The sequence below is a fragment of the Pinus tabuliformis genome, chromosome 6 (assembly GCF_031772625.1).
Source record: "Pinus tabuliformis cultivar Carrire ecotype Pingquan chromosome 6, CPIR1, whole genome shotgun sequence".
NCBI classification, from domain to species: Eukaryota; Viridiplantae; Streptophyta; class Pinopsida; order Pinales; family Pinaceae; genus Pinus; species Pinus tabuliformis.
In genome coordinates, this window is record NC_142292.1 from 1,586,945,775 (window position 1) to 1,586,972,552 (window position 26,778).

The window sequence follows — 26,778 nt, forward strand, 5'->3', positions numbered from 1 at the left end:
CACATATTCCTAGTCAAGATAGACTTAGGATCCTTTTCCTTTTGCTTGCATTATAGGATTAATTCACATTTAGATTTAATTATTCATTTCTAGAAGTCTTCTTATTAAAGAGGAAAATTTTAATTATGGCTTGGTTGAGCCCCAGATCAGCTTAAGGATCATTTTCTTCCCTAATCAGCAGGAGGGTTGATCTAATGTCTCTTCTCTATTGGTAGCTGAAATTCATACTTTAAGCCAGTGGAGATAGAGAGAAGGTAATTGGACCTAGTTTAACTAGTCAGAACCACTATTTCAATGGAAAAGGAGTTGCTCTAAGTTCTCGACTGGGTGGTCTCCCTTATAATGTTGTAGGCAGAGATTTTCGAGCCTTCAAAACCATGAAAACAAATAATGGAGAGGATAGTGAAAAAAAAAAAAAATGAAAGAGGAAGTGTCATAGTGAAACTTCCATCAGTAGTAATGGCCCATATATAGCTATTATAAATATTGCAATCCTTAATCCATAACACTGATTACACTCTCTCTTTTCATCGTAGTGCAATTCACTCCATGGAAGTGCATTTCGCCACATTTTCTTCATGCTAATTGTTATCTCTCTTTGAGTTGTAATGCAACCTTGCTCAACTTTGTAGTGCCACACTACTTAACTTCCTTGCACTGTAGTGTAGGGGGCTAGTTTAAGGATAATGAAATGCTTTGAATTCCCCATGCATGTTAACACATTCATTATGGATTAATACCAATTTTAATATTGCAATCACCAAACATTCACAATTTTGGCAAAACATGTGTGTGCACTTCTAAAAGATTATGGAACGTGGCTAGAATTATTGTGGAGAATCAATCAGAGAGAAAGGTGGTTGTTGTATCGGTAATGTCAAAAGTGACAGACATATTTTATGGTCTCGTGCTCAAGGCTCAATCCTGTGACACTTATTATAGAGCTTCTCTTGATCAAGTGCATGAAAAACACAAAGAAATGGCCTATAATATATTAGAATGGGATCAGCTTGATAAATTTCTCTCTCACCTTCAAAGTGACGTGAATAACCTCAAAGAAATTATTCACGCCATGTATATAGTTGGACATGCCACAAATTCCTTCTGTACTTTGCTCTTGGGCATAGAGAGTTGTGGTGTGCACAGATATTGGTCGCTACCATCAAAAAGTGTGGATTACCTTATGTGGATGGACACTAGATATGTCCATGTTGTTAATCCAACTAGCTCTAGCTGTGCATACCCTCACTATGTAGCATCAGAGTAAAATATCAATAATTGGTACTCACATACTCCGGTTAAGATGATAATTGCTCCATGTTTTATTACTAGTACTAAAAAGAAGCTTCTAACAACCATCAAAATATATGGAAGTGACTTATTTGAGGAAATCATGGGGGATTTATTTAGAGCTAAGAAAATTAAAATTTGGACAAATGTGGATTGTGTGTAGAGTGCAGATCCTTGAAAATTTTGTGAAGTTGTGATATTGAAGACACTATCTTACCAAGGAACCTGGGAAATGTCATATTTTCAGGAAAATTTGTTGAACCCTCGGAGAATAATCCTAGTTATGAAGTACAATATTCCTACTGTCATAAGAATTTTTTTTAATCTTTCATCTCCCAGAACAAATATATGTCATCCTTGTAATATAGTGTGATAGCCCCACCCGAGGATCCCATGGGAATGGAATCATAAATGCATTGCAAAAATTTTACAACAAATTGAAATCAAAATAGGGACTGAGTCAGGGACATGGATTTCATAGTTGGTAAGGGAGTTGCTTGCTTTGGACATATTTCTTCCTTGTGTAAGGAAGAAAACTTGAAAATGCAGGATAGCCATTAAAGACGGGCACGTCTCAAAATTGAAGAAAATAGCTCTTGAAATAAAATGAGCAGAACAAGAGATATGCAAACCCATGTCACTCGGGAAGTGACCACAAGAAATAAAAGAATAGGAATTTATGAAAAGGGATGACATGTTGCAAGCCAGGGAGGACATAGCACTAATGACAATGGAGGAAGGAACCGAGAAAAGGTTGAACGTGAAAAGAGAGAGAGAGATAATAAGGGGAAAAAGAAAAAGAAAAAAGATGACAATATAGGAGAAATGGTGTGGAGTGAAAGAGAAGTTCAACACGAGGTCTTCACAGGCAGCGTCAAAGAGAAGATAAGAGAAGGGGATTAACTCTTGATCCGTTGAGGTTATGGGTTGAGTTACTAATCTCTAGAGCCCTGTAACATATTGAGGTCCCTGTAGGTTGTGGGTCGACACGGAGTTATCTATAGCCTTATAACTACTTGGGTCCTTAGAGGATGTGGGCTGGGATAAAATCTCTAGAATACGTCGGGTCCCTTGGAGGCTATGGGTTGAGATAGAAACTCTGGAGATTTGTAAAAGCTTGGGTAGAGGCCATCCTAAAGAAAAATCTGGGGAAGACGAGAATTAAGACTGAGGTACAAATGTCTGAATGGAACAATGGATTTTGGACTCCCTAGAAGGGGGTGAATCATTATGTGAGCACTTGAGGGTGATATTAGGCACCTCTGGACTCCTGGTTTCGACCAAGCAAGAAGCTTCCAGCTGGTGGGATTGAGGAAGGAGGTCCTCTGGAGTCCCTAAATTGAGTGACAGATTAGCGAGTTGGTCCCTGAAGTGAGCATCCTGTTAGGTCCCTATAATACTGGTGTATCCTCCTTATTGTTATAGTTAGTGTAACCCCATATTATTATTGTTGTGGCCATTTATTTCCCATTTTGTTATTATTGTGCCCCATAGAATCCCACTATTGTTATTTTTTTGCCCTTACATTATTATTGTCATGTAGGATATGATTATATTGTGACCCTTTAGACTCCCATATATACTAAGGATGTCTTATCATGTGTATCATCCAAGAATTTCTCATTTATGTAATGTAAAGGAGGTTTCCCCCTCGAATAGAACAAATTTTAATTCGTTGATCTATATTTTCTTCTATTTTTTGAGTTGGTTGCATAAAATTTGGTATCATAGCTTTGGATTCTAGGGTTTCACTTCTTCAAACAGGTCATCTTGGAATTTAAGCTATAAAAAAATTTCTATGAGGTTTCAAAAGCTATATTTAACCCACATGGAGCTAAAATATTGGTGAACTTTTGCATACAAATTTCATATCTTGGTTCGCTATATTTTTGGAGATATGATTAGAGGAAGTTAGGGTTTTTGCAGGATTCATAATTCCATCTCAAATAGGTGACCTAGGGAAAATCATCATAACTTTCTCTTCAAGCATCGGATTTGAATTTCATAAAAAGTGACTAAAATCACATGGACTGTATATTTGTTTTGTATCATTTTTAGGGCCAAAGGTTGAAATAGTAACACGTGGAACTCCATACAAGTTCTATGATGAACCAATATATAATAAAGTCATCATGGGAGATTGGGCATAACTCTTTCTTGAAGAATCCAATCTCGATCTGATTTGTGGGGTTGGAAATAAGACCTAAAGGGCTACCATAGGATGAAATTTCAGACCTTGGAGAGTCGAAATTACAGAGATACAATAATTTCAATATCGAGCTCCTAAAAATCAAGAAAACATTGTTTGATTCCAAAAGCCTCAAAACAAAAAAATGGACACGCCTAGTAAGAAACTAGAAATCTGTATTATGACACATGAAGAAGAGAAAGAAATGAAACATGATATATCAAAATTATGAGACCAGGTGCAACAAATTTCATTCTCACAAATAGTAACCAAAAATTAAATGGAAGCTTTGAATAATGGTTTAAAAGCAGACATGGAAGATTTGAAGGTGACATGAATGTTAAGATGGAAGGTTTGAAGGTGGATATGGAAGGTTTGACAAAGTTACTACAATAAATTATTCCTTATGGAAACAAGGTATTCCATGAAACTCAGGATGAGAATAAAAGGAATGTTAATAATGACTTTAAATAGTCTAACTTTGGGTTGAAGACCAACCATATGATGGCAAGGATCCAGTAACATGGATACTCCATATGGAGAAATATTTTGATCTCCATCATGTGCAACACACACAAAAGGTATGAATTTCATCTTTATATTTATAATCCAATCAGTTTTTATGGTATCAATGGCTTTGTTCTCGTAAACCACTTTTCACTTGATCAATTTTTAAGGAGGAAATGATAGTGCATTAGGAGGATACAAAGAGCAACACCTTATTTATCCAATTAATAAATCTTAAACAAAAGGGTTCAATGGTGTAGGACATTGAGTACTTCCAAAAATTTAATATCAAGGTAACTAATATTCCAAAGGAGCATAGGATTGATTTCTTCATAGGTACTTTAAAGGATAAAATCCAACGCGAGGTTCGCCTTTGGGAACCTAATTCATTGAAGAACGCATTTAGGGTGGAAAGAAAAGTTGAAAGCAAAAGTATGGAAACAAGTAAGTCTACTACCCACAAGTATAAATATGGAAGTGTTGTTGCTCCTAACCTTCCACAACCTACAAGGTTGACACCACAACAATTGGAGTAAAAAAGAGAAAAAGGGTTTTGTTATAGTTGTGATAGAAAATACACTAAAGGTCATAAGTGTGCTAAGAAGAAATTATTTTACATAGATTATGAATAGGAGGAAGAAAAGGAAAAATAAACATCAAAAGATGAGGATATACATTATGAACCAACCCCAGATAAGGAGGAAATGAATCTAACGATATCTTGTAATGCAATGGCAAGAATTACCACTCCTCAAAATCTCAAGATAAAAGGATATATCAAGAAGAAAAGGTAATAGTGTTGATTGATTTGGGTAATACCCATAATTTTATTCATTGCAAGATAGCCATGGAATTGAATTGCTTCCTATATCCAGCACCATAGTGTCAAGTGATGGTTGCAAATGGAGGAACTACAAATTTCTCTGGAAAGTGTCACAATATCAAGCTAACCATGTGGGAATATGTATTTAGTAGTCCAATGCTTTCCATTCCAATGGGTGGTGCTGATATTGTACTAGGATTCCAATGGTTACAATTTTGAGGGATGATAGCTTTTAATTTTCAAGAATTTTTCTTGAAATTTTGTTTGGAAGGAAAGGAAGTTTAATTAAAGGGTATCGTAGGGAAACCAATAGAAATAATCAGCTCTAATTGCATGACAAAGCTTTTGAAGAAATAACAATGGGGCGTAATTTCACAATTATGCTCACCATAGCTTCAAACATCGAAATCATCTATTTATCCATATCTACAAAAATTCTTGGACAATAATTCCAAGGTATTTGAGGCTCCCAAAGGCCTCCCACCTATTCATGAGAATGAACATGTTATTCATTTGATTCCAAGAATTTTTCGTCCAAACATCAGACCATCCAGATATCCCTATGCCCAAAAGAGTGAAATTTAACATATGGTTGCAGAAATGCTAGTGTTGGCTTGATGGGACCTGACCCAGGTTCAACGTTAATTAGCCAAGAAAATAACTACACTACTGGCCCTTTCGGCATCAACCCTCGGAGCACGGACTGAAGTCTCACCCGAAGCAGTATGGGGGGGTGCAGGAACCAAGTTTTTTCACCCAGAGATGGTAATGATGTCATTTTATACCTTAAACCTTCCTTTGCGCAGGTCGATAAGCCCTTTAGGGCTTATCAATATACTCCTCTCAGTCATCTTCTAGGCCTTTGCGAAGGTCTATGATTGTTCTTATCATACCCTAGATAGGCGGATCAGACACTTACACACCTCTATAACTATCCTTACTTCTATTTTTACCCAGATTAGCTTAAGTATTGAATAACTTCAACATGCATTAAGATGATCTTCGCATAAATAAATATTCTTACTTGCGTTCATATAACAAAGCAAAACATATGGATTCGCGCATCAATACAATATTAAAGCATAAACCTAATATTCATCATAACATAATCATATGCATTTATAACAGAAGTAAAATAGATCATACACAGATAATTCCAGAATAATTCTCTTTATTTATGCTTCAAATCCTCTTTATAGACTCCAACTACCCTACGCACACAGATGCAGGGGTCTGCGCACTTAGTTGTAGACTTCTACCCTAGGCCTCTGTGCACATAGCTGGAGAGCATCTTTCCTACGCTAAGGCTCTTCGCCCTTAGCTCGCACAGACCCATTACATTTATCAATGACTCAAACATATCAAGACTGAGTTGAACTGCCTTAGACTCTTCTAAGACTTCCCTTTTTATACAAGCTCATGGTCCACGGACCATGGGTAGATCTCCTAAAGCCGACATGACTTACATAAACTAAGGGTAGAAACCCTTTATGACACTTCACATTTTCGCGCTCTATGACTACAAAATGCAGAGACTTTAAAATTTTTATACAAACTTGGGCTTTCTGCCCCAAAACTTGGGCTTTTAACCCCAAAATTGACCCTAGAAGACCCGCCCCAACAGGCCCCCAACACAGATATGGTGACTCACCCCCAAGTCACTCTACTAGCGTGGATATCTTGTCGCAAAGATCTCCCAGCTCCACTTATACCACTGCAACTTTAGTGGCACACTGCGTCGCCGCCTGCTTGACCTATTCCACCAGCTGCTCCATTGCTAGTCCTGTGCTATCTATCGTTATTTACTGTTGTGTTGCCTGCAGGTTCGCTAGCTTTCCTTCAATGGTGGTCATGACCACATATGCTTCATCTAGCCAAGGCCCCAATTTGGCCTTTTGTACTGCCTCCCTGTGCTATGTTGTGTCCACATGTTCCTTCAGTGCCTTTGCTTCCTACAGATTTTCCAACCTTTGTGTAATGGCGATGGTGCTTGCCGTCACTTTGACCTCGTCGTACCTCTACTGCAATTCCCTTACCTCAATCTCTAGTCTCTACAGGTTGGGATCTTCTTATAGACTGGTAACTACTTCGAGCGACTACTCGAAGAGCGCAGTGCAATCCTTTACTGCAGCATCTATTGTTGCAACTGCATCCTTGATATTGGCCTCGCACTTCTCTTCAACTTCTGGTGGACTCGAAGGCTAGGCCTTCAACTCATCTCTGTGATCTTAAGGTTTAGCTCAAACTGAACCTTAGCCAACTCTATCTTTGTGTCGTGCATCCCTACATTGAGCTTCCAAATTCTGGCATTGACCAGAGCATATTCTAGGATATGCAGCTCTGGAACGGTGTTGCATGCTTCAGCTACCACGACTGTGGTGCACTCATTCTTCTCCTGAATCTTCTTAAGAAGATCAATCGTGGAATTCTTCTCTACAAACATCTAGTTATTGTTAACTTTTTGTTCGCTGATCACATTCAACGTGCGCTACTCTCGGGCCCGACGTTCCGCGATCACACCATCTTGCACGATGTGAAGGGCTTCACTTGGAAGCGTGGCCAAGTTCAACCCAATCTATTGATGGTGGCCCTATCAGATTCCGCTTCTATAGTCAAAGATCCATTCGGCAACGCGATGGCCTAGGGATCCATAGAGTGAACCATCTTTGCTACTTCTGAGGTTCCCAGCGCCAAACTAGTCAACATTGCACTGCCCCTCCATATACCGGTCTACAGTTGAGTAGTCTGGATCTGCAACTAGCGCAAACCCATCTGAATGGAGACCAAATATTGTTTTTGTTGTTGCTAAAACTGTTGCATCAATTCCGTAGTTGTGTCCCTTATGGTGGCCCCAATGTCATTTAGATCACCTTCTGTCAAAGTGATCGGGTCGAGATATTATTTACTGGCCCTGGACTTCTTCCGCAGCCCTTCTTTTCCTGCTCCCTGGTGCGCTTAACCCGGAACAGAGTAGTCTCCAAGTCTGCACCACCCTATCCTAATTTCTGCTCTTCTTCCTCCGTCTGCGGTGAAGGAGACTTCTGACTTCTGTCAAAGTCATGCTCTTCCTCATCTTCCTTCTCTTTTGCCTACTCCTTAGCAGCACACTCTGCTCTGGCTTTTTCCTCAACCTCCTTTTTCCTCTTGTCAGCCAACTGCTGCATCTTCAACCGGTCCTCTTCCTTCTTCTTCTTTCCTTTGGACTTACTGGACCTAGCTAACAAATATGAGGTCGTGTGCCACTCTGTTGGCTAGCGATCGAGGACCACTACAATTGCATCATCTATCGCCAGGTATGGAAGATCATACCATTTATGTTCAAATTCCTTTCGCGCTTTGATGGAAATGAAGTGAAAGTCCGCCTTGAACTCCACATATTTTGACGACTGCTCAAATACTTTTGGTGATAATCATGGTTTCTTGTTGATGGCCATATTGATACTCATCTCTATCAAGACCCAGAATACCTTGCTCTTGCAGACCCGTGCAACATCTTTCATGGCCCACAATGAAGCAAACTTCGCTGCTTTCGGTAAATCCTTCGCGACTGGAGGAAACTGACTGTCCTCTTGCAACTTCCATGTGACCAACACAATTGGTAACAGTAGCCAAGAGTAGTCAAAGGTCTTAATCTGGACTTCTGCTTCTCTGCAGTTCGCGAGGAACTCACTGCAGAGATAGCGTGCCCAATTGAATTGTATGCCCTCCGCGCATGGGGCCGCTAGTGACACAACTGGCGCTGGAACCTCATCTGTGCAACACTTCCACATTATCTTCCCAGCCAAAATCTGGGTGGCTACCTTAACCGCAAGGCCAGTTATGCTTGATATGGAATATGCACGTGGTTTCTTGACAAGTTTAAACTTGTCCTTCATTCTTTCGGTGAGGTCGTGCTCGCCCTCCTTGCCATCAAATTCCTTGGTTGGGTTTAGCCCTGAATGTGGCAACAAAATGATCATATGGATCAACATATTGGTTATCGGGATTGGATCCTCCAACCACAGTTCCCCGTCGTGCACCAGACACAGTGATTGTTTGATCATTATCATATTTATGGGAGTGTACTGGTAATGCGGTAACCATAGGAGATTTAGCAACCCTGCCTTGTCGACCCCATGAATCCACTTCACCAACTCTAGCGTGGTGACACCCAAATCCTTATAAAATACTCTCTGCATGAAATTATCAGTAGCGAGGAGGGGGAACCGCTCTGTGTTTGCCAGGTCCCAATCCTCAAGTTTTAAATGAGGGACGTGCACCAGGTGCAGTCATTCAAATGTGATTTTCTACAGCATCAGAGGTGTGTTGAGCATAAATTTCCTCTCATCCAAATCCTTCACAATCTTCACCTTACCCTGGCGTAGAAGGATGTATTTGGGTAGCTTTGAGATAGGGTCTACGACCTTAATTTCAATGTCTTCTGCACCCATATCAATTTATTCTACATCCTTATTGGGGTCTAGGTCTACCACCTTTCCCTTCTCCTATGTGGTGGGATTCTCTTTCTTTTGGTGTTTCCTGGGCGACGCGTGCACCAGCTGTGGCGCTTTCTGCTTATCCTTCTTCGTCTTTGGACCCTCCCTAGTCGGTGTAGGCCTCGGCCTAGGTGACCTCAGGAATTTCAGTACTTCTGCAGGCACCTCTATGCTTGAAATCTCAGGGGAATCTCCCTCATATGCCATCAATCCTCTAGCACTAGCATTTTCTATGGGCACAGACATGAGGCTAGTAAGGAGCTCTTGGGTTTCCTTAGGCAACTTGTCAAACACTGAATGTTAGGTCCCTATAATACTAGTGATTCCCCCATTACTATTGTCATTGTATCCCTTATTATTATTATTGTGCCCCTATTGTCCCCGTATTGTTATTAGTGTGCCCCATAGAAACCCACTATTGTTATTGGTGTGCCCTTATGTTATTACTGTTAGGTCGGCTTGATTATATTGTGACCCCTTAGACTCCTATATATAGAAGGGAGGTTTAGTCATTTGTATCATCCAAGAATTTTTCATTTTTGTAATGTAAAGGAGGTTTCCGCCTCGAAGAGGCTGAATTCTAAGGCGTTGATCTATCTTTTCTATCTTTTTTTGAGCTAGTTTCTTAACATTTGGTATCAGAGCTTTGGATTCTAGGGTTTCGCTGATTCAAACTGGTCATCGTGGAATTTTCGCTATAACTTTTTTCCGTGACGTTTCAAAAGCTCAAAAAAAAAACCATTTGATTCAATATTGTTATGAACTTCGGGTCTAAATTTCAAAGCTTGTCTCACTATAGTTTCAGAGATATGATCTAAGGAAGTTAGGATTTTTGCAGACTCCTGAATTACATTCCAAACAAGTGACCTGGGGAAAATTATCATAACTTTTGTTCTGAGTATCAGATTAAAATTTCGTCAGAATTTTCAGAAAGAGGACGACCTTTAGTTTTCGGTATATCAGTTTCAGGTACTAATATCGAAACAGTGACACATGGCACTTCATACAAGTTCTCTCTACTGAACTAGTTTATAATCAAGTTACCGTGGGATATTTGGCATAACTCTTCCTTGGAGAAGCCAATATTGATCAGAATTGTGAGGTTATAAAGAGGACTCAAAGGGATACTACAGGATGTGATTTCAGATATTCTAGGTCTACAGTTATAGAGATACAATAGATTCAATATCGAGCTCTTACAAAGTGAAAAAAAGATGTGTAGTTTTTTTTTTTTAATTTTGCATAAGTTTGGTTTGAAAAATTAGTTTGAAAGAATTCAAAGGCAATAGTGAAGAATTATTAGCATCAATTGATGCCTCAAAAAAAGAAAATTGGAACTCCTAGTAAGAAACCTGAAAGCTCTAGCATGACTTGTGAAGAAGAGGAAGAAATGCAACATGATATATCAAAATTACAAGACCAAGTACAACAAATTTCACTCTCACAAAAGGTAACTGAAGCCAAGATGAATTGCATGGAAGCTAATATGAATGGCATGCAAGTTAAGATGGATGGCATGGACCCTAAGATGAATGGCTTGGACTCTAAGATGGAAGAATTGAAGATAAATTTGAATAAGTTGCTACAAGAAATGTTTACTAATGGTGAAAGGGTAGTAAAGGAAACTCATGATGAGAACAAAAGAAATGTTAATCATGATTTCATAGACTCTAATGTTGGATTGAAGACCCACCATGTTCCAAAAATTGATATGAGGAAGTTTGATGGCAAGGATCCCAGAACATGGATATTACAGATGGTGCAATTTTTCGATCTCCATAATGTGCAAAACACACAAAAGGTATGTATTGCAACTTTATATTTGGAACCAAATCAATTTGATGGTACCGATGGCTTTGCTATTGTAAACAAATTGTCACTTGGGAAATTTTTACGGAAGAAATGATAGCACTTTATGAGGATACAAAAATAAACACCTTTTTTAGCCAATTGATAAATCTCAAACAAAAGGGTTCAATGATGGAGCACATTGAGGACTTCCGAAAATTAAACATAAGGTTTAAAGATATTCCAGAGGAGCATAGGATTGATGTGTTCATAGGGACTTTAAAGGATAATATCCAACATGAGGTTCACCTTTGGGAACCTAATTCATTGGAGAAGGCACTCAGGTTAGCAAGAAAAATGGAAAGAGAAATTATGGCAACCAGGAGGCCTACCACTCACAACTATAAAAATGGAAGTGTTTTTGCCCCTAGCCTTCCACAACCTACAAGGTTGACACCACAACAATTGGAAGAAAAAAGAGCAAAATGGCTTTGTTACAGTTGTGATAGAAAATACACTAAATGTCATAAGTGTGCTGAGAAGAAATTATTATACATAGATTGTGAAGAGGAGGAAGAAAAGGAACAAGAAATTTAAAAAGAAGAGGATATACTCCAGGAACAAACCCTAGATAAAGAAGAAATGAATATGACCATATCTTGTAATGCATTGGATGGAATTACCACTCCTCAAACTATCAAGATAGAAGGGCATATCAAGAAGAAAAAGGTAAAAGTGTTGATTGATTCGGGAAGTACCCATAATTTTATTCATTGTAAGATAGCCAAGGAATTGAATTGCTTCCTATATCTAGCACCAGAGTGTCAAGTGATGGTTGCAAGTGGAGGAACCATAAATTGCTCTGGAAAGTGTCATAATATCAAGCTATCCATGGGAGAATATGTATTGAATAGCTCAATGCTTTCCATTCCAATGGGTGGTGTTGATGTTGTACTAGTATTACAATGGCTACAATCCTTGGGTACAATAGCTTTTAATTTTCAAGAACTTTTCATGAAATTTTGTGTGGAAGGAAAGGAAGTTTAATTAATGGGTATTGCAGGGAAATTGGGAAATATAATCAGCTCTAACGGTATGACAAAGCTTCTAAATAAGGAATAACGAGGTGTAATTGCACAATTATGTTTGCTAAAGGTTCCTACATCGAAATAATCTATTTCTTCAGATCTCCAAAAAGTATTGGACAATCATTCCAAGGTATTTGAGACTCCTGAAGGCCTTCCACCTATTCGTGATCATGATCATGCTATTCATTTGATTCCAGGAAGTGTTCCTCCAAACATCAAGTCGTACAGATATCCCTATTCCCAAAAGAGTGGAATTGAACATATGGTTGCAAAAATGCTAGAGGCTAGTATAATTCAACCTAATCAAAGTTCTTTCTCTGCTCCAGTAGTATCGGTGCACAAGAAGGATGGATCATGGCTCATGTCTCCAGATTATAGGGAGCTCAACAAGCTCACTATTAAAGATAAATTTCCCATTCCTATCATTAATGAATTATTGGATGAATTACATGGATCAATTTACTTCACCAAATTGGATCTTCGTTCAGGATATCATCAAATCAGAATGAAGACTGAAGACATTCTGAAAACAACATTTAGAACTCATAAGGGTCATTATGAATTTTTGGTCATGCCTTTTGGCCTTACCAGTTCACCTTCTACATTTCAAGGTTTGATGAATTCCATTTTCAAACCCTTCCTTAGAAAATTTTTGTTAGTATTTTTTGATGATATACTAATCTACAGCAAGTCTTGGAAGGATCATATTGAACATGTTGACAGGGTGCTCAAACTATTGAAGGAGAAACAATTATATGAAAAAAGCTCCAAATGTTTCTTTGGAGTACAAGAAGTGGAATATCTGGGTCATATTGTATCTCATGAAGGTGTTAAAGTAAACACTAGCAAAATTAAATCCATTAAGGAATGGAAAATCCCCACATCCATAAAGCATCTGCAAGGATTTCTTAGGTTGACAGGGTATTATTGCAAGCTTGTTAAGAATTATGGGAGAATAGCAGCACCTCTAACAACATTATTGAAGAAAGATGCATTTTCATGGACTCCAGAAGCAACAAAAGCCTTTGAACATCTTAAAGAGGCAATGTTCCAAGCACCAGTCTTAGCTACGCCGAACTTCACAAAAACCTTTATTGTGGAATGTGATGCTTCAAGAAATGGAATTGGTGTTGTTTTAATGCAAGATGAAAGAACCATTTCTTTCAAAATTCATCTAATCAAAGGAAAGTATTTACATAAAGCTATTTATGAGAAGGAAATGTTGGCAATACTACATGCACTTAAGAAATGGCAACCCTACCTAATGGGAAGACACTTCAAGGTAAAAACGGATCATGATAGTCTTAAATAATTTTTAGAGCAAAGATTATCCTCTGAAGAGAAACAAAAATGTTGGGTTATGACTTTGAAATCATCTACAAAAAAGGGAAGAAAAATGTTGTGGCAGATGCACTCTCAAGAAAGGATGAGGATGTGGAAGCATTTTTGTGTGCCATTTCTATTATCCAACCAGATTGGATAAACAAAGAAAGGGATGAATGGAAGAATGAAGAAGAAGTGTGGGCACTCATTCAAAATTTACAACAAGATCCCAGTAGATCTGATACATTTAGCTAGAAAATTGATTCGTTATGGTACAAAGATTGCGTATACTTATGTAAAAATTCCCAACTCAAACAAAAGATTCTTATGGAATTACACACTGATCCCTTAGGAGGGCACTCGGGATTTTTAAAAACTTACCACAGGGTTAAGAAGGAATTTTTTTGGGATGGCCTTAAAATGGATATTCAAAAGTTTGTGGCAGAATGTTTGGTTTTCCAACAAAATAAAGTTGAAACAATTAAGACTCTAGGTCTATTACAACCTTTATCCATTCCAAGCCAACGTTGGGAGGAGGTTTCAATGGATTTTATCACAGGTTTACCCAAGTCCGAAGGAAAGAGTGTCATCATGGTAATAGTTGATAGACTTACTAAGTATGCACACTTTTGTGCATTATCGCATCCATTTAAAGCCAGTACAGTTTCTACTGCATTTATGGAAACAATTCAAAAACTACATGGAAACCCAAATATTATTGTAAGCGACAGAGATCCCATTTTCACTAGAAATTTTTGGACATAATTATTTTCTTATCTCAGTACCCAGTTAGCTCATAGCTCATCTTATCATCCTCAATCTGATGGGCAAACTGAGATAATAAACAAATGTTTGGAAGGATATCTTCGTTGCTATGTATCTCATAAACAAACACAATGGGTGAAATGGTTGCCTATGGCTGAATGGTGGTATAACACTTCCTTCCATATTGCAGCAAAAATGACCCCATTTATTGAACTTTATGGATATCATCCACCATCCATCACATCATATTTAAGAGAAAATTCTAAGGTTCAAGCAGTGGAACATCACATTGAGCATCAACAACAAGTTCTCCAACTCTTAAAGGATAACCTCACGTTGGCGCAAAATATAATGAAACAACAGGCAGATCAGCATCGCAGCGAAAGAAGTTTTGATGTAGGTGACTGGGTATTCCTACGGCTACAACCATATAAACAAATGTCCCTCAAGAAAACTAAGAAGGATAATAAATTATCACCAAAGTATTATGGTCCATACAAGGTGTTACAAAAGATTGGTACTATGGCATACAAATTGGAGCTTCCTGCAGCTTCTCGAGTGCACCCAGTTTTCCATGTTTCATGTTTAAAGAAGGTTATAGGTGAGAAGCTCCTAGTTCAAAAAATATTGCAATAACTTGACGAGGAAGAGAAAATCATATTAGAACCAGAAGAAGTCATAGAAACAAGAACTCGACAGCTACAAAATCGATCAATTTCGAAGTATCTCATCAAGTGGAAGAACTTATCCGTTGAATATTCCACATGGGAGGATGGGAATTTTATACTGAAGCATCCAAAACTACTCAAGCGTTGAGGACAACGCTCTTCGGAAGGAGAGGGGCATGTTAGGTCCCTATAATACTAGTGATTCCCCCATTACTATTGTCATTGTCTCCCTTATTTTTATTATTGTGCGCCTATTATCCCCATATTGTTATTAGTGTGCCCCATAGAAACCCACTATTGTTATTTTTGTGCCCTTATGTTATTACTGTTAGGTTGGCTTGATTATATTGTGACCCCTTAGACTCCTATATATAGAAGGGAGGTTTAGTCATTTGTATCATCCAAGAATTGTTCATTTGTGTAATGTAAAGGAGGTTTCCCCCTCAAAGAGGCTGAATTCTAAGGCATTGATCTATCTTTTCTATATTTTTGTGAGCTGGATTCCTAATACTGAACTGGCTACCAAAGCCTCGAAACTCTCAAGGTTCATGTGCACCTGATAGCTCAACACCTCAATTCTCATAATGCAAAGTGTTTTTTGTTAGGCATCCATCTGTAATTTATAGGCAAATTCAAATTTGAATCCGACCCTTCCCCTCAAAATCCACTCATAAATGCTAGATTGGCGGCAGATTTTCAAATATCTCGCTCTGAAATTCTGACTTAAATGCCACCCCCTGCTCCACTTAGTCATTTTCTCACTATGAACTCATGAACTGTGACCGTAACAGTCACTTTTTGGATGCCCTGCACAGTCTCTCCTCCTATAGCATAGCTCCCTTCGCGATTTTGCTGATACCATGACGTTCCTCCTTTCTGCGCAGTACCCTAGTCGCGTAGCTCTACAACCTAGGCAGTGTATTTTATAGTCTCACGCCTCCTTTTAGCTGCTTGGAGTCCTAAGACTGTGCTTCCACCATATAATCATCTAGCCGGATCCCCAGTGTATGGCTTTAATTGGCTGCCATTTACCTTCCTTGGAAATGGATCTCCATTCAATTTCACCAGCTGAACTGCTCCACCATCGGTAATCTCCTTAATGACATAGGGCCCCAGCCAATGCATCCGAAATTTTCCTGGAAATTTATCAAACTTGTTGTCATATAATTACACTAAATCATTTACCTTGAAGGTGCGTAGTTTGATGTGCCTATTGTGCCATGCCTTTTCGTGCTCCTTTTGAACCTGTTGATGGAATCCGACCAGAAATATATCCTCTTCCAGCTCTTTCAACTGCGCGAGCCTTTCTTCCAGAGCTCTGCAATCCACTATTCCTATAAATGTCACTATGCGTAGACTAGGTACAATGTACTCCATCGGCATCACAGCTTCTACGCCATAAACCAACATGAAAGGCACTTGTCCAGTCAACTTTTTGCAAGTCATCCTGTAAGCCCATAGCACCGCAAGTACGCGCACATCCCAGTCATTTATTTGTGCATTACAAACCTTCGTCAGTGCATTCTCTAATATATTATTAAATGCTTCAACCATCCCATTGGCCTTAGAGTGATATGGCGTACTCTTATGGTGATAAACCTGGAATTCCTCCGTCAATGCGTTGATCGTCTCATTAAGGAAATGTGTACCGCGATCACTCATCAAATCTTTCGGGCAACCAAACCTAGTCAGTAAATAATCAAAGATGAACTTTGTTGTTGTTGCCCCTGTATAGTCCTTCACAGGATGCGCCTCCGCCCATTCAGACAAATACTATGTTGTGTTGATGATGTACTGCGCACCTGTCTTCTTTCCTGGAGGTTGTATTGGTCCTACAAAATCAATCACCCACTTCTCAAATGGTTCTAATGACATCTGCAGATTCAGAGCCAGCTCATCCCTCTACGATAGCCTGCCCATCCTCTAACATGCATCGCATGCCTTACAATAAGCCTTGGAATCCTAATGCAGTGTCAGCCACCACAACTCAGTACATAAAATCTTCTGCGTTGTTGCTTTTCCTGCATAACTTCCTCCTGCAACTCCTCCATGAGCCTTAGTGAGGATTTTGCTTCATTCAAACTCAAGCATGTAACATCGCAATATTTCATCCAAGCCCATTTTATATAAATTCCCTGTAATGACAGAAAAGTCTGCCACGCACACCACCAGCTCATTCTTTTGTTGACTAGTATACCCTTCTGGAGCCGTCCCCGTCATCAGGAAGTGTATAATATCTGCAAAATGATTGTCTGTGACGCGCACTACAAAGAGCTGCGTGTCAGGTAGTCCTTCCTCCAGATTAGTAGGCTCCTCCCTTGTTTCAATGCGCGACAGATGATCTGTTCCGGCATTCAATCATCTTGGCTTCACAATAACTTCGAAATCATATTCCTATAATAGCAATAGCTATCTGCATATCCTCCCCCCCCAACACAGGCTTGTTAACCAATTTCTTCAATGCAGAATGGTCTGTATACATCTTAAAGTGTCCGCCTAGCAAGTATGTTTGAACTTTTGGAGCACGTACATCATACCCAAACCTTCGCGCTCTATTGTTGAGTAATTCTTCTTAGCTTTAGACAACTTCCTACTCACAAACTCTATAGGGTGATCCAACTCCCCCTCACCGTCCTGTGTTAGTACTGCCCCGAGTGCAATACATGACGCATCCACATGCACATGAAATTCCTTCTTCCAATCTAGGGAGACTAGGATTGGTGCAGTGACCATTTTTTCCTTTAACACATCTAAGCTTTCCTAACATTCTTCATTCCAACAGAATGTAGCATCATTCTTTAGCAACTTCTCCATCAGCGCGTTAATCTAGGCATAACTCTTAATGAACTTTCTATAGTATCATGTATGCCCTAATGTTGTGCATAGATGTTTCACACTTCTTGGTGCCTCTAAGTTAAATATAATTGCTATCTTAGTTGGGTTAACCATTAATCCTTGTCTGCACACCACATGGCCCAGCAAGATTCTAAAAGGAACACAGAACAAACATTTCTTCAAATTGAGCACAATCTGATACCTTCGGCATGTATCCAGCATCAATCGTAGGTTGGCTACATGGCGTTTCACCAGTTCAAACATTGTCCAATCATCAAATTATACCTCTGTAAATTTGTGAATGAAGTCCTTAAATGTCGTGATGACTACGCGTGAAAAGATCGTCGGCGCATTCTTCAGTCCAAAAGGCATTACATTATACTGAAAGCACCCCCACTCAATGGAGAAGGTCATATTACTTCTATCCTCTGGTGCGATCTTGATTTGATGGTACCCCGAGAAACCATCCATGAATGAATATGCTTCCTGTCCTCCTACATTATCCAACACTTCGTCGATGAACAGAATTGGAAAGGGATCATGTACACATGCATCATTCAACTTCTTGATATCTACTCATATCCTTATTTCATCCTTCTGCTTCTTTTTCTGAACTACTATTGGACTCACCCAATCAGACTCTTCTACTAGTTCAATAATACCCGCCGCAAGCATTTTATTCAACTCTAAGCGGACTCTCTCTTTATACTTCGGATTGAGGCGGTAAAGCCTCTGCTTGATCGGCTTTGCGTCCAATTTCAATGTGATTTTCATAACTCCTAGGTCCCCTATTATCCCCTTTAGGTCTAAGAACTTCGTAGGGAACAAGTCCTGGTATTCACGAAGCAATTCAGTGACCTTATCTACTGTTGTGTCATCCCAGTAGTCCCCAATCTTTGCAAATTTCAGCTCCGCCTTTGTTCCAATGTTCACTTGTCTTGTTTTTAGCGGCGCGGTGATATCTAGATTTTCAATTTGCGGTCCTTCAACTTCATGGTGACCTTCAGTCTTTGGGATATTAATGTTCCTTGGATCCTCATCCTCTTCTTTAGCATTCACATTGTAGCACTCCAGCGCGTGGCGCAGCTAGGTGGTCCAATCCAGTTGAATTAAGTCTAAGGGATCCTGCGTTACTCTGAAGATTACTACCTTGAATTCCTACAATGCCTCATCAATACTTTCAAACCCATCCTCAAATCTAAACGTCATCAATAATACCTGTTGCAAAATGTCCCATTCCTCGGTGCCATGGTGGAGCTTTGTTTCCAAGTACCAGTTCATCGGTATTACATCCAAAATATGAAAAAACAGATGCACCCATTCAGGTTGAGGCTCCTCTCCATAAACCTTAGTCCATTTGGCCAAGTGATCACGCGGGTCATTCCTTCCATCATATTTCTATGTTAGCTGAACTTGTGGTTGACCAAACCGCAATCTCATCATCTTTATGTACACGTGCCAATCATCAAAATTGTCTTTTGTGCGTACCCCACCATCTCGTAGGCGTAGCATGCAGCGCCCAATCCAAGGCCTCGAAGCAATGCTTCTCTGGCACTTCCCTTTTGAATGCATCCAAAAATTTATTGACATCAGTTAAGCCATCATAGTAAGCTAGACATCTTACCTTCAATGATACACAGCACAACGACTTGGTCATCATATTTCAACGTAGTGTAGATACTTCATGGAGTGGGTTCTTCCAATGCTCCAACTCCTCATCTGAATCTTGTGTGCAGGAACTTTTGTTGTCCCAGGCAATGCATCCATCTATTGTTGGATTCACCCAATCTTGATCTTGCATTATTATCTTATAAATCTGGTCCAAATAATCATCGCTTTCATAATTGCGAATTGGTTCACTATAGCGCGGTCCTTCTGCAGGGTCTAGGGGCACTACTATGTAGAGAGCTTTCTTCTAAAATATCATCTTTTGCTTCTTCAAATTGATTACCCCATTCATGTTAGTAGCCCAATCAATCCCAAGGAGCGCAAGGTAGGGATTGATGTCATCCACAATCTCTATCACTTCAAAATCATCCAATGCACTTGCGCCCTCAATATCAACTATTACTCCCCACAATCTTCCCATGGGGATGATTTTCTATTGATTTTCCATTCTTAACTGAATCAGAGACCACTACAACATAGGTCTCCCCATCCTCTCCCATGTCTATTTAGGAAAAACATTCACGTCTGGCCCCATATCTAGAATAACTTCATCCATATCATATTATCCTATTTACGCAGTGAGCCTCATCTCACGCCTCGTTCTTTCCTTATGCTTACCAATCTTCCTGACTACGTGCAGTCCATCAAGAGTGTTTTCTTTTCTAGCACACTTATTTATCATCTCCTATAGTCCTTTCACAGCCTTGCTATCGTGCAGCAGCTTCATACAGGTCTCCAAGAAAGTAGTAAGCATGGAAGGGTCCATCTCTTCAGCTGGCTTATCCTAACCTCCTGAGGTAGAGGCCTCAGCGAAGCTTTTATTTGCTTCCATAAATGTTTCCCTTGCATGTTCTAGATCAAACCTGATCTCCTTTTCTGGCGCTTTTTGGATCCATTCACCTTCTTCAGGCTACTTCCCCTTATCTTCGCCAGTCATCATTCCACTCCACAGCACAATATTTACCTTAGGATCCTCCTCGCAAGGCTTAGCCCTCATCATCTATAGGTTCTGTGTTGGCTGATGAGGTTGCGCCCCTTTTTCGTGTATCTTAGCTAATAATATAGGAAATCCTCCATCGCATGGTCAAACTTGTTGAGAATGCAACAAGATGATGGAGCTTAGTGGAAAGGAGTTGCCTTCACTGAATGGGCCCGCAGGCAAATTATGGCGCAAAGTCTATTTTTAGACTATGTCTATTTTTAGACATATGGATCATGGTCTATGAGTTGCAGAATGTTGTTTATGGATGATTGGTCATGTTGGGAAAAATAGATGGACTTCTATTTCTGGTTCACAGCAGGAGTGATCAAAGTCTATTTTTAGACTGCCAGGCTAAAAATAGAAACAATCAAATATTATTAGCCCTTAGTAATATTTGGACTCTAAACATTATCTTATTCTCTTGGAGCACTTTAGTTCGAGCTACGGATGTGGCACATGCAGCTGACAGAAGGGAATACACTTTTCTTATGTGTTAGTTGAGCTATTGCATGGAGGACTTGAGTTAGAACTCATGCATGTGAGTTCTGTGGAGTTGGATGTGGAGTTGATGGAGTTGTGTTCAGTTGAACTAGTTGTATTTAGTCTAACTGGAGAATACACTAGTGATGAGTTGTGTGAATTGATTGTTAATTAATTCACTAATTATTAACTCATAAAGTAATTGAAGAATACATCAGTTAACTCAGTGCATGGATAGTTCAACAGAGCCAAGTGTTAGAGGTAAGTGAAAGGGTGAGTTGTGACTATCAGTTGTGCATGAGGATTTTCACAAGCATGGATTGAGTTATGCCAATGAGAATTGCGCAGTATTTTCCCAGTAGAATAGCATGTGCTCACGTGATTTCCATTGTGAGTGATTCTCAGCAGTTATTTTGCAGTGGAGGCAAGCAAAGAAGTTGTGGAGATTTGAACATGTGACTTGTTCGGATCTGAGCTAGTTTTTGTGTGTAATAGGTGGAGATAGTGTTGGATACTTGCGAGGAGTATTGTACTATGTAATGTTACATGTTCTCAATCATTAATATATAGATAGTGTGGGTTTTTCAGCTGTAATCTTTCCCTGGGTTACATACTCTGTTAATGTGTGCATGCTATTGATGTTTCATTGTTTTTTGATGCTGCTAAATTGATGAACAACGTAGTGGAGCTTATGTATTGTGCATGTATTCCGCAATAGTGCATGATCAGGATAATCTCTGTGAATAAGTGTTTATTATTCAAAATTTCTACAAAACTGAATATAATATCGGCATGACGGACGTGTCAGGTTCGTTCAGTCTTGTATGTAGTGTCTCGGTCCTCCATAGTTGTAACAAATAACCTTTCCCTGACCTATACTAGATCCTCCTCCACCTCGGCCTCATCTGCCCCCTTGATATTTGCCTCACGCTCCCTAGCACCTTGGTCCAGAGGCCGGGTTTCTACTTGCACCCTATATGTAGGCATTCTATCCATCATTAGCTCATAACTATGGAAATTACACTCATCATGACTCACCGATTAACAGAAGTTGCAAAAGAGTTGTTGCGGTGTCTATACAAATTTCTGCAGCAAATGGAAATTGTCTGTTGCATGTTCTCTAGCTATCTGAGAGATAGCACACCATAGCACAAGCCCTGTACTTGGCCTTGCTTGAGCTTCTAGCCTCGGAGGTATTGGTCCCCCTGCTCCAACATAATTCACAAAGATTGGACAATGATCTTTGTCATGCCCCTAAATTTTGCACTTCAGGCACCAAACTTCTTTGCGCACCTCTGGTCGAGCTATTCTATCTTTCTTCAGACTCTGAAATTCTAGGCACGGATTCTTCAACTGCGCATGAATATGCTAAACCCCTAAATTAGCATCTTTCATCAGTGTCTCGTGCAATCTCATTGCAATATCCAGGGCTTCTTCCTGGGTTCCAATCTTTTTTTGTGACAAAGCAACCCTTAGATGAGGCAGGAGCGAAGCCACAAACCATTCGCGGTGCTACCCATCCGTAAGATTCATGTTGGCTTCGCAGATTATGCACTTCAACCTCTAATCCAAATCCCAAGGTGTCTCTCCAGGCTTCATCATGATCTCCTTGAATCCCACAATTGACTGAGCTTCAGATTTGGGCCTGCTAAATTCCTTATTCAGCGCGGTCTGAATATCTGCTAATGCAGCCATTGGATTATCAGTGCAATACTTAATGTACCATGTTAACGCATGTTCCTACAAAGCGGTAACCAACATTTCTTTCTTCATTTTATCATTTGTAATACCCTTAGCTTCCCATATGGCCTTCGCAACGAACCAGAATTGGTCCGAGTCCTCAGTTCCCAACCCCTTGAACACAGGAAATTTTACTAAATTTTCCATATTGGATGGTGGCAAAGGTGGCAGTGGTGTGGGTGGATGGGGTATTTGTGGGAACCCTTGCCTTATCAGTTGAATGGCACTCTATGGAGAAGCCTATGTTTCTTCCTCGTCATCACTCAGAGGAGGTCCAATCAACGGGCTATATTCAGGGCCTATTTTCCCTCTATCCCTGAAGATATTTCCACTTTGTGTAGCTCCAAACATCAAGGTAGCTTCATAACCCGCTTTTCACACAAGAGCATATTAATCCAAGTATTTAAAGACCTCAAATACTTACCTCGCAATCCCTTAAAGAAGTCGCGCTCTAATTCATTGTAACTGACCGAAGTATCAACCGCGAACTCTGTCACAAATCCTCCTATGATACGATTGAGCCAATGATCGACAGTGCATGCGATCTTACCTTCAGAGGCTTCTAATCTCCGCACTAACTCTGGGGTCCACACTATTAGACCGTCAAGCCTCCACCTTCCTTGGTCGTCTGCCAATTTCGTGATGCACTCGTATAATTCAACTAGGAAGAAACAAAATAAGATTTTTTGTATCTCTGTGTACAGATTTCTGTCCAACCACTATTCTTTCATCAATTACGGATTCTTGTTCTCTTGCACCATGAATTCATGGATCTTTCTATCCAACTAGTCTTCGATCTCCTTCTTAGTTGGATTCCAATGATGCGACATCACACATCTCTTTATGCAGATCCTGGTCCCGACAATGGAACCATTTGTTGGCTTGATGGGCCCTGACCTAGGTTCAGCGTTAATTAGCCAAGAAAATCCCTACACTACTAGCCCTTTTGGCATCAATCCATGGAGCGCGAACTGAAGTCTCACCCGAAGCAGTATGGGGGGATGCAGGAACCAAGTTTCCACACCCAGAGATGGTAGTGATGTCATTTTATACCTTAAACCTTCATTCGCACAATTCGATAAGCCCTTAGGGCTTATTGATATACTCCTCTAAGTCATCTTCTAGACCTCCGTGAAGGTCTACGACTGTCCTTCGCATACCCTAGATAGGCGGATTAGACACTTACGCGCCTATGTAACTATCCTTACTTTTGTTTTTACCCAGATTAGCTTAAGTATTGAATAACTTCAACATGCATTAAGATGATCTTCGCGTAAATAGATATTCTTACTTGCGTTCATATAACAAAGCAAAACATATGGATTCGCGCATCAATATAATATTAAAGCATAAACCCATTATTCATCATAACATAATCGTATGCATTTATAACAGAAGTAAAATAGATCATACACATATAATTCCAGAATAATTCTCTTTATTTATGCTTCAGATCCTCTTTACAGACTCCAACTACCCTACACACACAGCTACAGGGGTCCACGCACTCAGTTGTGGACTTCTACCCTAGGCCTCTGCGCACACAGTTGTAGAACCTCTTTCCTACGCTAAGACTCTTCACTCTTAGCTCTCACAAACCCATTACATTCATCAATGACTCAAACATATCAATACTGAACTAAACTGCCTTAGACTCTTCTAAGACTTCCCTTTTTATACAATCCCATGGTCCGCGAACCATGGGTAGATCTCCTAAAGCCGACATGACATACATAAACTAAAGAGCGGAGACCTTTATGAAACTTCACATCTTTGCGCTCCGTGACCACAAAATGCAGAGACTTTACACTTTTTATACAAACTTGGGCTTTTTTCCCCAAAACTTGGGCTTTTAACCCCAAAATTGACCCTAGGGGACCCGTCCCCAATAGCGAGAGGTCGATATAATTCAACCTAGTTAAAATTATTTCTCTACTCCAGTAGTATTGGTGCACAAGAAGGATGGATCATGGTGTATGTGTCCGGATTATAGGGAGCTCAACAAGCTCACTATTAAATACAAATTTCCCATTCTTGTCATTAATGAATTGTTGGATGAATTACATAGAGAAAGTGACTTCGCCAAGCTAGATATTCGTTGAGGATATCATCGAATTAGAATGAAGATTGAAGACATTCTGATTATAGCATTTAGAACTCATGATGATCATTATAAATTTTCGGTTATGCCTTTTGGCCTTAATAATGCACCTTCCACATTTCAAGGTTTAATGAATTCCATTTTCAAAACCTTCCTTAGAAAATTTGTGTTAGTATTTTTTCATGATATACTAATCTATAGAAAGTCTTGGAAGGATCATGTTCTACATGTTGATAGGGTGCTCAAACTATTGGAGGAGAAACAGTTATATGCAAAAACCTCCAATTTTTTCTTTGGAGTACAAGAGTTGGAGTATCTGGGTTATATTGTATCTCATGAAGGTGTTAAGGTAGACCCAACAAGATTAAAGCCATTAAGGAATGGAAAATCTCCACATCCATAAAGCATCTTTGAGAATTTCTCAAGTTGACAGGATACTATCGCAAGTTTGCTAAGAATTATGGGATAATAGCAGAACCTCTAACAACATTTCTAGAGAAAGATGCATTTTCTTTGACTCCAGAAGTAACTAAAGCCTTTGAACATCTTAAAGAGGCAATGTGTCAAGCACTACTCTTAGCTACTACAGACTTCACAAAAACCTTTATTTTGGAATGTGATGCCTCGGGAAATGGAATTGGTGTTGTTTTAATGCAATAAGGAAGACCCATTGCTTTTGAAAGTCTTCCAATCAAAGGAAAGTATTTACACAAACCTATTTATGAGAAGGAAACGTTGGAAATACTACATTCGCTAAAGCAATTGCGACCTTACCTAATGGGAAGATACTTCAAGGTAAAAATAGATCATGATAGTCTTAAATACTTTTTGGAACAAATATTATCTTCAGAAGAGCAATAAAAATGGGTCACAAAGATGTTGGGTTATGACTTTGAAATCATCTACAAAAAAGGAAAGAAAAATGTTGTTGCAGATGCACTCTCAAGAAAGGATGAGGATGTGGAAGCATTGCTTTGTGCCATTTATATTATCCAACCTGATTGGATAACCAAAGAAAGGGATGAATGGAAGAATGAAAAAGAGGTGTGGACACTCATTCAAAAGTTGTGACAACATCCCAGTACATCTGATACATTTAGCTGGAAAAAGGATTCATTATGGTACAAAGACTGCTTATATCTTTGTAAGAATTCCCAACTCAAACAAAAAATTCTTTTGGAATTGCACACCTCCCCATTAGGAGGGCACTCGAGATTTTTAAAAACTTACCACATGGTCAAGAAGGATTTTTTTTAGGATGGCCTTAAATCTAATATTCAAATGTTTGTGGCAGAATGTTTGGTTTTCAAAAAAAATAAAGTTGATACAATTAAGAACTCAAATTTGTTACAACCTTTAGCCATTCCAAGTCAGTGTTGGGAAGAGGTCTATATGGATTTTATCACAGATTTACCTAAGTTTGAAGGAAAGAGTGTCATCATGATGGTAATTGATAGACTTACCAAGTATGCACACTTTTGTGTATTGTCTCATCCTTTTAAAGCCGATATAGTTTCTACTGCATTTATGGAAATAATTCAAAAGCTACGTGGAAACCCAAAGATTATTGTCAGTGACAGAAACCAATTTTCACTATAAATTTTTGGACGGAATTGTTTTATTCTCTTCGTACTCAATTAGCTCATAACTCATCTTGTCATCCTCAATCTAATGGTAAAAATGATATAGTGAAGAAATGTTTGGAAGGGTATCTTCATTGTTTTGTATCTTATAAACAAACACAATGGTTCAAGTGGTTAACTCTATTTGTATGGTGGTATAACTCTTCGTTCCATACTGCAGCAAAAATGACCCCATTTATGGTGATTTATGGATATCATCCACCATCCATCACATCATATTTAAGAGAAAATTATATGGTTCAAGCAATGGAAGATCACATAGACCATCAACAAAAAGTTCTCCAACCCTTGAAGGAAAACCTCACTCTGGTGCAAAATCAAATGATACAATAGGTATATAACCATCACAATGAAAGAAGTTTTGGTATTGGAGACTGGGTATTTTTAAGACTACAACCATACAAACAAATGTCC

General features: G+C 39.3%; 1 pseudogene; it reads left to right on the forward strand.

Annotated features, from left to right (window-relative positions):
- The first annotated feature begins 763 nt into the window (after nt 1–763).
- The window catches only part of LOC149264877 (bifunctional aspartokinase/homoserine dehydrogenase 2, chloroplastic pseudogene), a 133,506-nt pseudogene continuing 107,491 nt past the window's right edge, over nt 764–26,778 (forward strand).